Below are 16,623 nucleotides of genomic sequence, written 5' to 3' on the forward strand. Positions count from 1 at the left end.
TATTAAATATCCAGAATAACTCTGTGAATTAAAATCTTTTTGTGTTTTGTCATCATTGTTGTTAGAAAGATTCACTTCTGTAATTCTTCGCCATTGCCCTTCACCCAATTACCAAGGGCAGAACTCACAAATGAACAGACTAGGTCGACTCTCTCTCTTCCATCTCTGTCAGTTTCAGATGGGACATTTGTTAGAGTAAGGGGAATTACGGGCCAATTTTCATTAGACAGTACAAAAATTGAAAGCGCTGAAATCTAGAGCAACCTAGCTATAAAGCAGAAATAGCACAAAGGCTAGTTTTAATCACGTTCAATTACTGAGAAAAGCCTGTTTCTTTTCATGCAGCAAGGGCATCATTTGCGGAAACATTATTTTTATAGAATTCCTATCCTGGAGGGAATAGAAAGTACCTTAATCTGCGTGTGACCATAGATAAAGCTTTCATCACAGAAGATATATTTTCTGCCATTCAAATTTTTTATATTAAATTTTCTTTTATTTTTTTTCCTTCTCTCTAGAAGTACCCACATGCCAGAATCTATACATCATAACTGTCTGGTTGATATGGCTAACCATCACTCAGGGGTAAAGACAATTGAACATACACTTAACCCTTTAAATCGTTCCCTCAGAGTTGTCAGTCTGAAAAAAGACTCTTCTAGGCTTCTTGGATATAATCATTTCAAGCAATAGGTTTTCTTTTTCTCCTCATAATAATACTGGTGGAAAGGTAGTGAAAGAGAGTACTTTCATATTCAATCTTTGTAATGCAATTTTTTGTAATGCAATTTTCATTCTACCTAGTAGATTAATTAGAAAAAAGAAACTCAAGGAAGGTGTCATTTCAAAGTAAGTCATAGCAAATAGTTCCAGAACACTTTGCATGACTGTGTTCTGAACATACTAATAACTCTGTAATAATGACTGGGATTGGGAATGATCCTTGCCTACCCAGTGAAGTATGGGCAGACAGCCTATATTTGTGGAAGAAACAGTCTTGTTCGTCATGTTAATACTGATATGATCAAGATAGACAAGGAAAAAGGTTGAATTCTGGCTATATTTAAATGTACTCAAGAGTTATCCACTTACTCAATTATTATTGCACAGATATTTGTCTTCATATATATACCTATCCATTTTAAATGTGCTTGTGGCTCAGGTAATAATGTAAAATCATTGTTTCATGTTTACTGTGTTATTACCTATGTGATTCTGTTTAAACAAAAAAACACCTTTCATAATATAGTTTGGTTCTAGAATATTTTTTAGAAGAGGGTAAAATTATAAACCAGAAAATCCAGAAAATCAGTAATATATACAGTATTGATAAAGAGGTAGTCTTACAAATTTACTTTTGTTTAAGGATTTAATAAATGAACATTAAATAATTTTGTACAAACATCAATATATTGTAAGTTTATTTTTTTTATCATTATGTTCTCAATTTCCCATTGAAGTTTATTCTCTTACTTTGTGGTTAAAAATCTGCTTTTAAAATATGTCTCCATGAATTTTGAAACAATCCTTAAAACATTTTTTAAAATTTTAGTTTTTATTTTATTATTACTCTTTGAGATTATTTTATCGAATTGCTGTTAGATGGACCCTTACAAAGCTGTTCCTGATTGGGTTTCAGTCATACAGTGTTCCAACACCCATCCTTCCAGCAGAGCACAGTTCCCAGCACCAGTGTCCCCAAGTTCCCTCCCATCACCCCCAACCCCCTTCAGCTTGCCTCTATGGCAGCCTCTCTCTCTCTCTCTCTCTCTCCCCCCCTCCTTTCCTACTTCTCTTTCCTTCCCCCCTTTTGGGCATTGTGGTTTCAATACAGATACTGAAAGATTGGCAGGTATTTTCCTTTACCTACTTTCAACACTCAGCTCTTGTCCAGCATGATCATTCCCAGCTATTCTTGTCATACTAGTCCTTTCTCGATCTGACCTGCCCTCTACCCACACACACCTGTGATTGATTCCAACTGTTAGCCAGTCCTCCTAGTCCCCGTTTTCCTTGGCCATGACTATTAGTCTTCTATATTTATATACCAAAAATGAATGCAATCATTCTATATATGTCCCTCTCATTCTGACTCTTCACTCAGCATGCTACTCTTAACACATTTGATTTTAACCAACATTTTTATTTCATATGCGTTATCCACATTTGATGTCCATTAGCAATCCATTCCCTTAAACAACACTACAGACACTCTCTTTGCTTTTGTGCTAGAATATATTAGGGTTTGTTTGCTTCCTCCAGTCATTTTTACTGAGGAATGGTAGTTCCTGTGTGTTCCTTCCTCCAGCACCACACCCATCACCAGAGGGCCCATTCCCCGCCCTCGGTCCCAAAGACTCCTATTCCCCTGCCACACCCTCTACAAACTCAGAATATAGCAGTTATTTTAGGCAATTTCTGATTTTGAAAAATGAAAATGTTCTTGAAATCCGTTTCTTCAGATTTGGTGAATGAGTTTTGTATATCTTTGTAGCATTTGCTTTAAGTTAAAGGCTTGTTTCTGTTAGAGGTAGTCGTGGCATTAAGTAAACTGGCTTCTGAAAGTGGTTGAATAAAACTTGAAATGAATTTTTTAAGGGAAATAATCATGCCCCTTATGTCACAGGTTATGATGCAGCTGAAGTTCTGTGTAGTTGGAATGAAAGAGTGTCCTTTAAAAGACAAATGTACATTTTAAATAGTATGATTTTGTAAAATGTGTAAAAACAAATATAGATCTTTTCACATTTCTGTAAATGCTGATGTTTAAGGAAAACCTAGTCCAATGGAAAGTAGATAAAATGTTGCTTTTGTGGAAATGGGCCCAGCTGAATAAGTTTAGTTGACTTAAAGAGTCAAAGACCATCCTGAGACCACTGAAGTAGAGAAAAATAGAAGGAAGGTGAAAAGGATTGGCTTGTATCCTAGCTAGGGACATGAATCATAGACAGTGCAATAGCTTCAGCTGAGAGCAGAGAAAAACCAGAGAGCTATATGGAGGAGAATCCGCTTGAATTAAATAAAAGTATAGCATGTGCGGTGAACATGTGATATGTGTTCCGACAATCTGGCACTCTTACTAAAGCATATTGGGAAACTACTTGACTTAAATATGACATTCACGGATTTATTTCACAAATTACTACACTATTTCTCTTTCATGGAAAATAAAATACATAGGAAGAAACAACCCCCAATTAAAACAAAAACCTTTGACCAGGTTTATTTGGGGGCACATTCTTATATTAGCATGTTTGTTTCTAAGTTTCTAGAAATACAATAAAAATTTCAGTATTTCTTTGCTGATCACAGTAATTAGGTAGATTTCACTAGATTTAGAAGAATACATATAGAAGAACGTTATTTCACTTTGTGTAATTTTTACTTTTTTGATATTTTTGAATCTACCAAATTTTGTTTTCCTCCCTAATAGTAAAAAGCATGTACTAAATTAAAATAAGCAATTTCAGCTAATTAGGATTCTGAGTTTTATGGAGCCTAAAGTTCTTAATAATTGATATTTGAGTTCTCATTTTTACTCCCTAACCCGAGTATGTTTCTTATTAAGGGAAGAAGAAATTTTGGTTACATATTTTGCTAATTAAAGTATAATAATACTTCTTGTGTTTAGCAAAATATTTTTAAGGGAATTATGAGATCCAGAATTAAAAATACTAATTATCTTATCCTTTCTCAGCACATGGCACAAGGGAGTAACTCTAAGTGTTAATCTCCAGTGAAAAAGTGAATGGACTATGCGTTAATCCAGGCCATCATGTCTGCCCGGAGGGGAAAGGGTGTTGCCCCATTCACCCTCTCCTCTCTGGAAAGAAAGATGGCGGCCGCACGGGAGCCTTGTGGAGAGCAGGTATGAGCCGGGGGTGTGGGGGCGACTAAAACCTTATGGGAAGGGGGCGTTCTGGTCCGTCCTTCATGCCCTACCGAGGCCACCAGTTGCCCCCCATGAGCGGCTCTCCAGCACAGCCACAGCTCCAGAAGCACAAGATCTTAATGCAGAACCCAGCAGCTTGGAGCAGAAAAGTGAACGGACTATGCGTTAATCCGGGCCATCATGTCTGCCTGGAGGGGAAAGAGTATTGCCCCATTCGCCCTCTCCTCTCTGGAAAGAAAGATGGCGGCCACATGGGAGCCTTGTGGACAGCAGGTATGAGCCGGGGGCACAAGCGACTCTCCGGCATGACCACGACTCCAGAGCACAGAAACCAATCTCTTAATTATCTGACTTTCAGTAGAAATACTTCCAGGGTTAACAAGTAAAATAGCGGAAATCCAAAACCAACATTTAATTCTTGATCCCAGCTGTAGAAAGCAAATCACTTCACTATGCTTTTTTCAGCATGTCTGATTTGGGGGGGGGGGGGGTGGGCGGGTTAAAGTCTAAACAATAGTGGTGCATCTTTTATTGAAACAATGAATCTAATCAAAGCAGATAGAGTGTTAACTAGAATTCATCTGCCTCTCAGGCACTGGGAGGGGTGGGGGTGAGGTTTTATTGGGGTTCGCGGTAAAAAATAAGTATTGGTAAAGGGAAAGGTGTTTGATATTTGCATGACTGAGACCTAAACCTGGAAGCTTTGTAACTTTTCCCACAGTGATTCAATAAATAAATAAATTATTTTAAAAAATCTCCGGTGGGAGGGAAAATTGTTCTTTTTGCATATTTAATAGAAATACTGTGAGACATTGTTTTCAAATAAAATTAGACTAAAAAAGAACTGAGAGCAGGTGAAAAGCTAAACACTCTGACAAACCATTTTATTTATTTATTTATTTTTGCTTTTTGGGTCACACCTGGTGATGTTCAGGGGTTATTCCTGGCTCATGCACTCATGAATTGCTCCTGGCGGTGCTCGGGGGACCATATGGGGTGCTGGGAATCGAACCTGTGTTGGCCATGTTGTCTGTGTGCAAGGCAAATGCCCTACCCGCTGTGCTATATCGCTCCAGCCCTGACAAACCACTTTTGACACAGAACTTCATAATTGTTTCCCTTCATGTTAAAGAAGATAATATTTTGTATTTCACAGAAGCGATATTAAAGACCTTGTAATTGGAGTCTCTTTGGAGACTGGGTGTGGTATTGTTGTGTGTGTGTGTGTGTGTGTGTGTGTGTGTGTGTGTGTCTGTGTACATGTGTTGGTGGGGGTGTGGGGGCTGGGCAAGATAAAGGGAGAGGAACTAGAGGGCATAAAGCCATAAAGTCAACATTAGCACAAAAGCATTATTATCTCTCTGGCATTTCAGTGTTAAACTGAAATTCGTAGTAGCTCTCTCCAGTGAGTCCAAAGTTCGACAAAAAGTTTGATATCCAGATGCTGAGAATTAAAACTTTAAGCATGTAAGAATAAAATACATTTTAAAATGTCATCTGGCTTAAAATGTTCCTGTGTGCATTCCAAAGACTATAAAACTGGAGGTCGGAGATGGTCTGGGGTTGGCAGGTTTGGAAGCAGCGTGGGCAGCATTCCTCCTCCTCTGTGTTCTACACTGTGACCGCACACAGCCCAGCCTCTGACGGCAAAGGTTTGCATCAGTCACAATGACTCTGGTTGGAGTTCTCAACACAGTGGTTTAAGAGATTGTAAGATGAATTAATGTTTAATGAATCTTATGAATGTCTTGGATTCTGGCAGACCAGCTATCATGAGAGCAACACGATTGTTTAATAGTGAATTGTGTGTTTAAATAGTGCCAGCAGTTCGAATTATTGTTTGCATGATTTACAGATTTCTGATTAGTTAGAAACTTTCCACATTGGCTTTCCTATTACCTCATCTAAATTTATGCAAATTTTGGTTAACAGTATTTAATAGATACTAATAAAGAAAATAGGAAGATTTATAGGAACATTTTTTCCATTACTTAACACATGTTTTTGTCTACACCTGGAAATTATTTGTCTTTATAGCTCCCTATGTCAAGATAATGAGTTAGATGTATTGAGATTTTAATTCAATATGCATAAAATTATAATTACTTCACATGCATCAAGCATTACCTTCCACATTATAGAGAAATGCCTCAAGTTTATAAAGTACATTTGTAGAAGTAATTATAATTACAGAAGGTTGGGGCTGTAACGCAGTGTACATATTAATCTTTATCAAGCACTTTGGTTTTAAATCTAATATGTGCTGATCAGAACCAAATAATCTGAAAACATGTCACTATTTTGATATCTGTTTAATGACTAATATAAAACATTGATATTTGCTTGTTATTTGACATATTTTATCATTGGCTTCAATAAATTTTAAGTGAAATCAAATTTAACTGAATTTTAAATGGCATACAGGTATTGGAGGTTAATTCAACTTTCTCTCTGAGATGGATACTTTAAAAAGGTGGAGGGTTTTTGGTTCCTTTTGTTTTTGTAGTTGACATTATCCCAGAAGGCTTGCATGAACCCCAGAAAATAAAATTTTAAATGACCTTAGTAAGTGCAAAGGTATTTAAACACAGAATTACATTTTATTCCATGAAATCCAAAAAATCAGTTGTATAAATACGAACTGAGAATGTACTTTTTTATCAATATGTTTTGAATATATCCAGAAGAGACCTTGGAAACAACAGTGTCTTTGTGGCACAAAGCTAAAGGTGTGAACAATATGGAGGTGTAAGCAATGGTGCCACGGTTGGAGTCTTGCCAACAAACCTGCCCTGAGTGATCCCTGATATGCATATATATAGATTATAACATAGAAATTATAGGTACATAATATTATAATTTCAGCAGATAGGTGCGTAATGTTATAATTATGTACCTATAATTTTAGATATTAAAATTGTGCATTATAACTAATATCATATTTTATATCTATATTATAAAGGTAAAGGTAAAGGCCCTCCCGTTGATCGTCGATTTGCTCGAGTGGGCCCAGTAACGTCTCCATTGGAGACTTTGTTGTTACTGTGTCTGGCATATCGAATACTCTCGGTAGCTTGCCGGGCTCTCCACCCATAGCACAGCAGTAGGGCGTTTGCCTTGCACACAGCCAGCATGGCCGACCCAAGTTCGATTCCTCCGCCCCTCTCGGAGAGCCTGGCAAGCTACTGAGAGTATCTCATCCGCTCGGCAGAGCCTGGCAAGCTCCCCGTGACGTATTCAATATGCCAAACACAGTAACAACAAAGTCTCCAATGGAGACATTACTGGGCCCGCTCGAGCAAATCGATGATCAACAGGAGGGCCTTTACCTACCTATCTATATTATAGTATCTAAAATATATGTCCAAAATAATTTAGAATTATATATAATATAATTCTAAAAATAACTATTGCTATTAGAATAAATGTATGCAAAGTGGAACATTAAGAAGAATAGATGTGTAGGAGGATTTTCTTTTCTATGCTTGATCAAATTTGAACAAAAGACCCAATGAAATCTCCATAACAGTTGTTTTATTCAAGATAAAGTTATGCTCCAAATATTTGTATATAACTTACATTTGTGCTGGAGCGATAGCACAGCGGGTAGGGTAGGGCGTTTGCCTTGCATGCTGCCAACATGGCCGACCGGAGTTCTATTCTTCTGGCCCTCTGGGAGAGCCCAGCAAGCTACCGAGCGTCTCTCGCCTGCATGGCAAAACCTGGCAAGCTCCCCGTGACATATTAGATATGCCAAACACAGTAACAACAAAGTCTCAAAATGAAGATGTTACTGAGCCCGCTCAAGCAAATCGATGAACCACAGGAGGACAGTGACAATTTATGTTTTAAAAGTTAGAGAAATTATTTTATAATGCCATCTGTTATTCTCTCTAGTTTTCTTAAGCTTTGTCCGGGGACCATCATCATCGTCATTTCTTTAGATCACTTCTGAAAAACTGTTCTACAGCAGACTTCATGACATCGGTCAAAGTTAGAGTAATACAGGAGATGATGCATTAAAAGTCTCTGAGCCTTACTATGCGGTGGATGTGTAATATAGAAAATGTATATTGAGGATATTGTACGGTGGGGAGGATAGCAGGAATGATTATTTTATGATATTAAAATGTTTGCTATTAGCCATTAGAAATATAATCAAGTTCAATGAATTATTAGCGACTTTTAAAAGCAAATAGGGGCTGGAGAGATAGTGCAGTGGGTAGTGCTTGCGTTGTATGCTGCTGACCCGGGTTCAATCCCTAGCATCCCATATGGTCCCCTGAGTACCACCAGGCTGGATTCCTGAGTATAGAACCAAGAGTAACCCCTGAGCAACACCAAGTGTAGCCCCCAAACTATATACATATATATCTATATACATAGATGTATACAATATATTATAATAGAAACTATCAGAATATTTACATAGCAATAATAACAATTATTTGATGTCACATTACTTGTCCACAATTGTGTAAGCAATGACCATGTTCTAAAATATATTTTCATTTTGAGTACCTTCAGTATACCCAGGAAAATATATTTTATGGAGACTATTACTATTATCATTGATCCATAAATTGACTCTTTTGCATTGAGTAAGTCTTCATTACTTTATGAATATTATTTTGAACCAATTCCAGTTATAAAAGCTGTGTATTCATTCTGTATTCTGTATCACTGCCATCCCATTGTTCGTCAATGTACTCGAGGAGGCGCCAGTAGCATCTTTAATTCCTCCCAGCCCTGAGATTTTAGCAGCCTCTCCTTACTATCTTTCCCAATGACGGGAGACTCTTTCAGGGTCAGGGGAATGAGACCTGTTATAGTTACTGGTTTTGGCATATTGAATACGCCATGGGGAGCTCGCCAGACTCTGCCGGTGCAAGCGGGATACCAGGATACTCTCGGTAGCTTGCCAGGCTCTCCGAGAGGGGTGGAGGAATCAAACCCAGCTCGTCCCGCTGGTTGCATGCAAGGCAAATTCCCTACCACTGTGCCATCGCTCCAGCCATGGAAAATGGATAGGAAGTGTTTTATGATGTGTCAAGCGGCTGCTTTGTATTCATTATGCCGCTAAAATTAAAGAATTTTTTCTAACCTTAGAATAATAATATGATTATCAATTATTCCTTAGTATCATCATATATACAAATGTGTTTCTTTGTGTCATTCATGGTTACCATTCACAATTTCAGTTACAAAATAATTTTTGTTATTGTGACATGTGAGGGAATCACTTGATTAAATGTGGGAGATTTTGTGACATGCTTTCTGAATGGATTTTTGATGGAGGTATATTTCTGTACTGCTTTAAACAGAGAAGCGACTTTTCCTTCTTTCTGCAATGCTAGAAAGGAGTAATATTTTCCAGTTGTTTGGTTTTTCCTAAAATGTCTATTGATAGGTTGCTACTTAGATTTATCAATCATACATACTATTTATAGATATGCATGTTGCCTTTGATTCATTTATTTGTTCACTTAAGTTAAACGTCTGTTATTTTCTAGACACCCATCATCTACTCACAACCTTTTCCCTCCAGTATGGCAGTTCAGTAGCATAATCAGGAACAACATCTTAACTGAGAAACCAAGTAAAAACTTTTTCGAGTGAGAACCATCTTCAGTAAGAAACCAGAGTTGACATGACATTTTAGTGAGATAAAATGAAAGGGATATTCTAAGCAGAAGGGAAATATAAACAAAAAAGATATAAAAGTGTGGCCTATTTTCTAAATCAGTGTGTCTGGGTTTTGATGTTAACATTGATAAGAGTGCAAGCTGTAACTATAAATGCCAAAAAAATGTTGAGTCATAGTTGAAAGAAATTTTATCTGCCCAGCTCAAGTTCAGACTTTCTCTTGAAAGTGGCAAGGAATCTTGAAAACTGGTAAGTATCAGATTTTAAGTTTTTTTAATCACAATCAATCACAACCATCCTGTTATTCGTCGATTGCCTCAAGCAGGCCCCAGTAACGTCTCCTTCGTCCTAGCCCTGAAATTTTTAAAAAAGTGCCATATTCAAGGCTCTTTCAGTTAGGAGAATAAGACCCTTCATTGTTACTGGTATTTGGCATATTGGGTACACCACGGGGAGTTTGCCAGACTCTGCCATGTGGGCAGGTTACATTCAGTAGCCTGCTAGTTTGTCCAAAGTAGGAATGAGATGATAAGACGTCACACGGCCAAGTAGGCTTGGAGATCTCAGCCCTAGGACCCACATGCCTTTGTTCCTCTGCCAGTATCTTCATGTGTGCGGAGAGTGGTATCAGCATGGTGGTGGCTGGTTCTGGAGGTCTTCGGCTGCTGGAGCCCTGGTCGGGGCGGGGAGGAAAACTCAACCCGCTCCCCTCCAAGGGGCCCCAGCGAGGACAGCCAGGTGCGGGGGCAGGAGACTGCGCTGTTCTTTTCCGGGAACTGGGTTTTATAGTCTCTGAGTCTTGGCCGTTGATGAGATTCCATGGTGCCGGGGGCCAGTTGGTGAGTGTGACCCCCACCTACTGGAATTTGGAGGGTCTGGGTGGAGGATGCTCAGCCCTGATCCGAGTAGGCTGGAGTAGTAGTAAATATTTTTAACGGTCACAGGTCATGGTCACAGTCCTCCTGTTGTTCATCGATTTGCTCAATCGGGCCCAGTAACATCTCCATCATGAGACCTATTGTTACTGTGTTTGGCATATCAAATACATCACGGGTAGCTTGCCAGGCTCTGCCGTGCTGGCGAGATACTCTCGGTAGCTTGCCGGGCTCTCCAAGAGGGGCGGAGGAATCGAACTCAGATTGATGTTAACCTCTTGTAAGGCAAACACCCTAATGGAGCCCTGGGAACAGGACAAGGTGCTTAAATTTGCATGCAGCCAATCCAAATTCAATTGCACCACTTGTGGTCCCTAAGCATAGAGCCAGGAGTAAGTCCAAAGCACCACTGGACGTGGCCCAAAAACAAAAACAAAGAAAAGAAGGAAGAGTGGTGGGAAGGAAAGAAAGATGAAGGAAAGGAAGGCAGGAAGAAAAAAAAACCCAAAATTTTCTTTTGGAAGAAAACTAAGGAGATGTACTAAAAAGAGACTGGGAGGAAATGCAGAGATAATGGATTCTAACCAGGAAATTACAATAATAACCCAGTAAATTTAGTAAGTGCTGTACTAATTTGGAAATAAGGGATCACAGTTGAAAATCTTTTGAAATTAGAATGAAAAAAACAACCTGTATATATGTATGTTTGTATATATAGCACTGTAACACTATTTTCCCGTTGTTCATCGAGTTGCTCGAGTGGGCCTAGTAATGTATGTATTTGCTATATCAAATATGTCCTGGGTAGCTTGCCAGACTTTGCCCTGCGGGCGAGATACTCTTGGTAGTTTGCCTGACTCTTTGAGAAGGGCAGAGGAATCGAACCTGGGTCAGCCAGGTCAGCCACATGCAAGGCAAATGCCCTATAGATGTGCTATAGATAAGTATATATATATATGTAGATATATATATAATGTATATGATATGCTTCAGAGAATTCTAAGATTTTTGTCTCTTTCTCCGAGTTAGACATATAGAAGGACAACGGTGAAGAGAAGCAAACAGTCTGGTGGAGGGTGTGGGGTTGAAACATGGTATTCATAGAACCCATCATTAATGGTGCTGTAAATCCTGGTGCTCCAAATTTAAAACAAAGGAGGAGGGGCAGGTGAGTGCCCGTGTGCAGGAGGCAGTGAGGGGAAGGAGATGATGGGTTTGTAATTTTTGATGCCTTTGAGCAGCTTTGATTCATCTCTTTGATTCCACTGTTCTTCCTGCATTAACATACGCCTCAGAGACCTGGGCCCTACGCAAACAGGATGAGAACGTGATTCAGGTCTCCCAAAGAAGAATTGAAAGTGCTATGCTTGGAATATCACATTTCACTCAAATGTCAAAAGACCACGTGGCCGCCCACCTACCAGATGGTCAGACTTCTTCGTCAAGATCATGAACGATCAGTTTGAGGCTCTTCATGTTCCCGGAGCGAACAGATGCCATTGGGCTACACTAGCACGCGGCAGGGACAAATGGAGACATTACTGGCGCCTGTTCGAGCAAATTGATGACTAACGGGAAGTTAAGTGATTAAGTGACTGAGCAGCTTTTAATGATGCAGCTGGAGCTCAAGGAGGGAGAATGAGACAGACCTGCAGGTAATCTCTACTGAAGTAGACAATGATACTGAGGAATATTTTTATGGTAGGTGGTGAAAGGACCACCCCACCAGAAAAGGGGAAATGACCAGAGACATAGTACGGGGGGAGGGCACTTTCCTCGCATTCAGTAGACCATGACCTGAACCTGAACACTGGGTATGGTTTTCTGAACACTGACAAATGTGCCCCCGACCAAAAAATAAAAAAAGAAAGGAGAGATAGAAGAGCAAGAAATATCACAGAAAGAGAAAAGAAAAATGGATGATTACTTCATCTCATTTTGTATTTGTGTCCCTATGTCTTGTCTGATGCAAATTCTTATTTCGCTATTTAATATGCTTGAAGGTCAATGAGACCTTTCTTAAAATTCATTCTTTGAAAATCTGAAATTTAACTCTAACGTACTGGTTGTGTTTGTTAAATAAAGAAGACACGAATACATAAAGTTTTTCAAGATGGTACAACTATAAAACTGACTTAAACACAATGATGTTAACTATGTTTTGGTTTAGAACCACACCTGATGGTTCAGAGCTTTCTCCTGACTTTGTGCTCAGGGATCACTCCTGGCCAGGCTCTCTTGGGAGTCAATATGGGGTGCTGGGAATCAAACCCTGGTCAGCAGTGTGCAAAGCAAGCACCTTCCATGCTGTACTATTTCTCCAGCTCCATACGTAACTAAATTGTCTGTTTATTCAGATGGTCTTTCATGACAGAAACAAACTAAAGAGAGAGTACATCTGCTGTCCTGATATTTTTGCCATGTAAAACTATTTTAAACTCTGATGAGACCTGAATCAAGAAGTTACCTGAGAACTATAAAGAGAGATATGAAAACTAGAGTAAGAAGTCAAATGACTATGTCACTCTTGTTAAGACAGTTGATTGTGGACACCATGTAAGGCAGGACAGAAAGACCAAAGTCCATGAGAGATGGTCAAAATTCAACACTTGCCGTTACGAACAGGGAATAAGACGAGACCCCCGTGGTTGATAAATGAGACATGCAGTTGTGGCTTGTGATTGACGGAGACTGATCACACAGCTGCCGGCACACATTCCAGTCAGCCTTAAAATTTATTGAAGCAACAAAGTCTGGACATCGTTTGTGGACGTCCAAGTGGAAATCCATTTTCACAGAATAAATTTGGGATATGAGTATGAATAATTTTAGGTGAATGGATTTTTAGTGCTTGAATTCTTTGTCTTAGGTTCTCTGCTAAAAGAATATCTGATAAATTAATTGTCAGCCATTCTTCACTACATTTCAGACTTGATTATGTAACCTGAAAGCTTAAATTGGGTGCCATTCCTCTCCAACTTGTCCCCTACCATCCCAGTCATGCTTCGTATCCACACACACACACACACACACACACACACACACACACACACACACATAGTATCCCTGAACGTATATGAAAACTGACCTATTCGATGATTTACAAATCAATTCCCCCTTGTGGAGTCACTAAATCAAAACATGCTCAATAGCACACGGTTCACTGCAGTGAACATTTTATCCTCTGTAGTAACAAGTGGAAATATAAAAAGATCATATCTAGTCCACCCCTTTCTAGATTCATTTGATTTGATTTGAAAACCAAACAAAGAAAAACTCGTTGCTGATAAGGTGAGTCAGATGCTCAATAAGTATCACCTCATAATACTGAGTTTCAAATCGTCTGGAAATACCTGAATGCTATGATTGGATCTGTTTTAGAAGCCAAAATTAGGTTGTTTGAACTTGTTAAGGAAAGTGGAACAAGTATGAGATTCTCTAATTGAGTCAATAGAGTAAAATAAATAGAAATGAACATAAAGCATCTGAAAGAAGGCTTCAGTGGAAAATATCCTGCATACATGCTTTTATGAGTTTGCTCCTGAATTATTGACAAATTGTGTCAAATTTCTCATTTCAATGAAAGATAATTGATTTGGCCCAGAGAGCCTCAAACTCTCACATGCATCTAAATGTGCTGAGAAATTAATAAAATACTTCCAAATTGCCGTCTTAAATTTTCTGAGTCAGAAAATCTGGGTTTAGACTAAAGTGTGGCTTATAGGAGGAGAAGGCTTCTGTCTCAGCCATGCTCTTGGGGCTCGTCTGACTGCCCTCACGAGCCTGGACAGTGCTCGGCTAGCCACTTGTGCTTGGCTGCAGTGCTGCTCTTGGGAGAGCCAGAATTTGAGAGACACTGAATGGGAATATTCATAAGCTGCTCAAAATTTCTTAAGAGAATAAATTTAGAAAAAGATGTTATATTCAATTAAGCTTCATGCTGGATTCATGTTTAATGGCAACATATTCTACATAAATAATAAATTGAAATGTTTCTTCAAGATATATGCCCTTTGCCTACTCCTATAAAGCTTTTAGACACACACACAGCTTTCTAGACTCTATATTTTATCAGTGATAGAGAAGAGACAAATCCTTTTACAAAAATGTTTCTTCTCTCTTTAACTTGTTTAAAATTAATTTAGCCACCTAATTCAATACTACTGATTTGATAGTTCAGCCAACAGAATGTTTTTATCAGACGTGGAGAAGGATCAGATCTGCACTAGTTTGCCTTATTTGGACATGTCATTTGTCTTCACACTAAGACATTTATTTTAATTACATGCACTTTGAAGTTAGATTAAAAATATTTATTAAAAATATTGTATTCAGTGAAAATATCATTTGCTGTTACTCCAAGTGGTGATTACAATCATTTCAATATAATTACAGAAAGAGATAAAACATCAAATGTATTCAAAGGTTTTATGTGTATGTACATATAAATATATATGTATATATAAATATACGTATATATATAGACAGTTTTCCCAAGACAATTTTTTGAAATGACTTTCCTTGCTCTAGTTTTTTAATTTTGAACTTAGCGCCTTTCCAATGGGTACATGAATCTGAAGACTTTTGATTCTGTTCCATTGGTCCGAGAATCTATCTTTATTTTAGTACCGCACAGTTCTGATTTTTACAGCTCTGTAGTACAAATCAATCAGGAAACATAATACCTCCCATATTCTTATTTGTTTTTTGGAATTTGAGCGATAGCATAGCGGTAGGGCGTTTGCCTTGCACGCAGCCACCATGGTCGACCCGAGTTCGATTCCTCCGCCCCTCTCAGAGAGCCCGGCAAACTACCGAGAGTATCTTGCCCGCACGGCAGAGCCTGGCAAGCTATCCGTGATGTATTTGATATGCCAAACACAATAGCAACAAAGTCTCCAATGGAGATGTTACTGGGCCCGCTCGAACAAATCGATGAACAATGGGAGGACAGTGACAGTGATTTTGGCTATTTGTGGAGTTCTATGACTCTGTATAAATTTTAGGAGGGTTTGCTCTATGTCCCTGAAGAATGTCTTTGGGATTTTAATGAGGATTTCATTAAGTATATATAATGTTTTGGATAACTTAAGAGACCTCCACCCTCTCCCCACCATCTTATTTTCTGGAAGTTGCTGGTTGGGTTCCAAGCCCTCATACATGTTTCTCCACCCATGCGCCCCATCTAGGATCTGGTCAGGCCATGGTGCCAGCTGCCTCCCTTTCTTACAACTGTGTTAGCATGGCAGAAACTATAACAAATTTGAAAAGTCCACAATGTGCTCCTTTGAAAAACCTCACTTCTTGGGACTGGAGTGATAGCACAGTGGATAGGGTGTTTGCCTTGAACATGGACAACCTGGGTTCAATTCCCAGCATCCCTAGCACTGCCAGGAGTAATTCCTGAATGCAGAGCCACGAGTAACCCCTGAACATGACTGAGTGTGATCCAAAAAACAAAAAGAAAAAAATCAAAACCTCACTTCCAAAATTTGTAGTAGAATTAACAATTTTTGCAGATAGAATGTCCCACATCTCAATTGAATTAGCATCATATTTTCACAATAAAGGAATATTAGACAATTGTATCAATACCTTCATAAGATTACACATTACAATGCATAAAAATTTAAATATCATTGGTTTATATTTCTATTCAGATGAAATTTAAATAAACAAAAGACTATTTATAAGACATATGTTAACATTTAGATCCATGCTAAATATTTTTTCTAAAAGTTAAAAAGTAATTGATGTTGATATTTCTGGACTCTCTTGAATATAGAGAGAAAAATATTAAGGAATCATGAACTTAGGAGAGTTTCCTTTATATAGTGTATCCTGAATTGATTGGAGCGATAGCACAGTGGTAGGGCGTTTGCCTTGTACGCAGCCAACATGGTCGACCCGAGTTCGATTCCTCCGCCCCTCTAGGAGAGCCCGGCAAGCTACCGAGAGTATCTCGCCCACATGGCAGAGCCTGGCAAGCCACCCGTGTTGTATTCGATATGCCAAACACAGTAACAACAAAATCTCCAATGGAGATCTAATTAATATATTTAAATTTTAGCAACATGAATTATCTGTCGAAATGTCTTTTCCAGAGGCCATGATTCATAACAGATACTTATGTAATAGACTAGCCAATCATAGTAGCATTAAAATCAAGTATTCATAGAGTCACTGCAATATGCTTGATGCTATAAACTC

This window comes from Sorex fumeus, unplaced genomic scaffold, assembly GCF_029834395.1.
Source record: "Sorex fumeus unplaced genomic scaffold, SorFum_2.1 ptg000033l, whole genome shotgun sequence".
NCBI lineage: Eukaryota > Metazoa > Chordata > Mammalia > Eulipotyphla > Soricidae > Sorex > Sorex fumeus.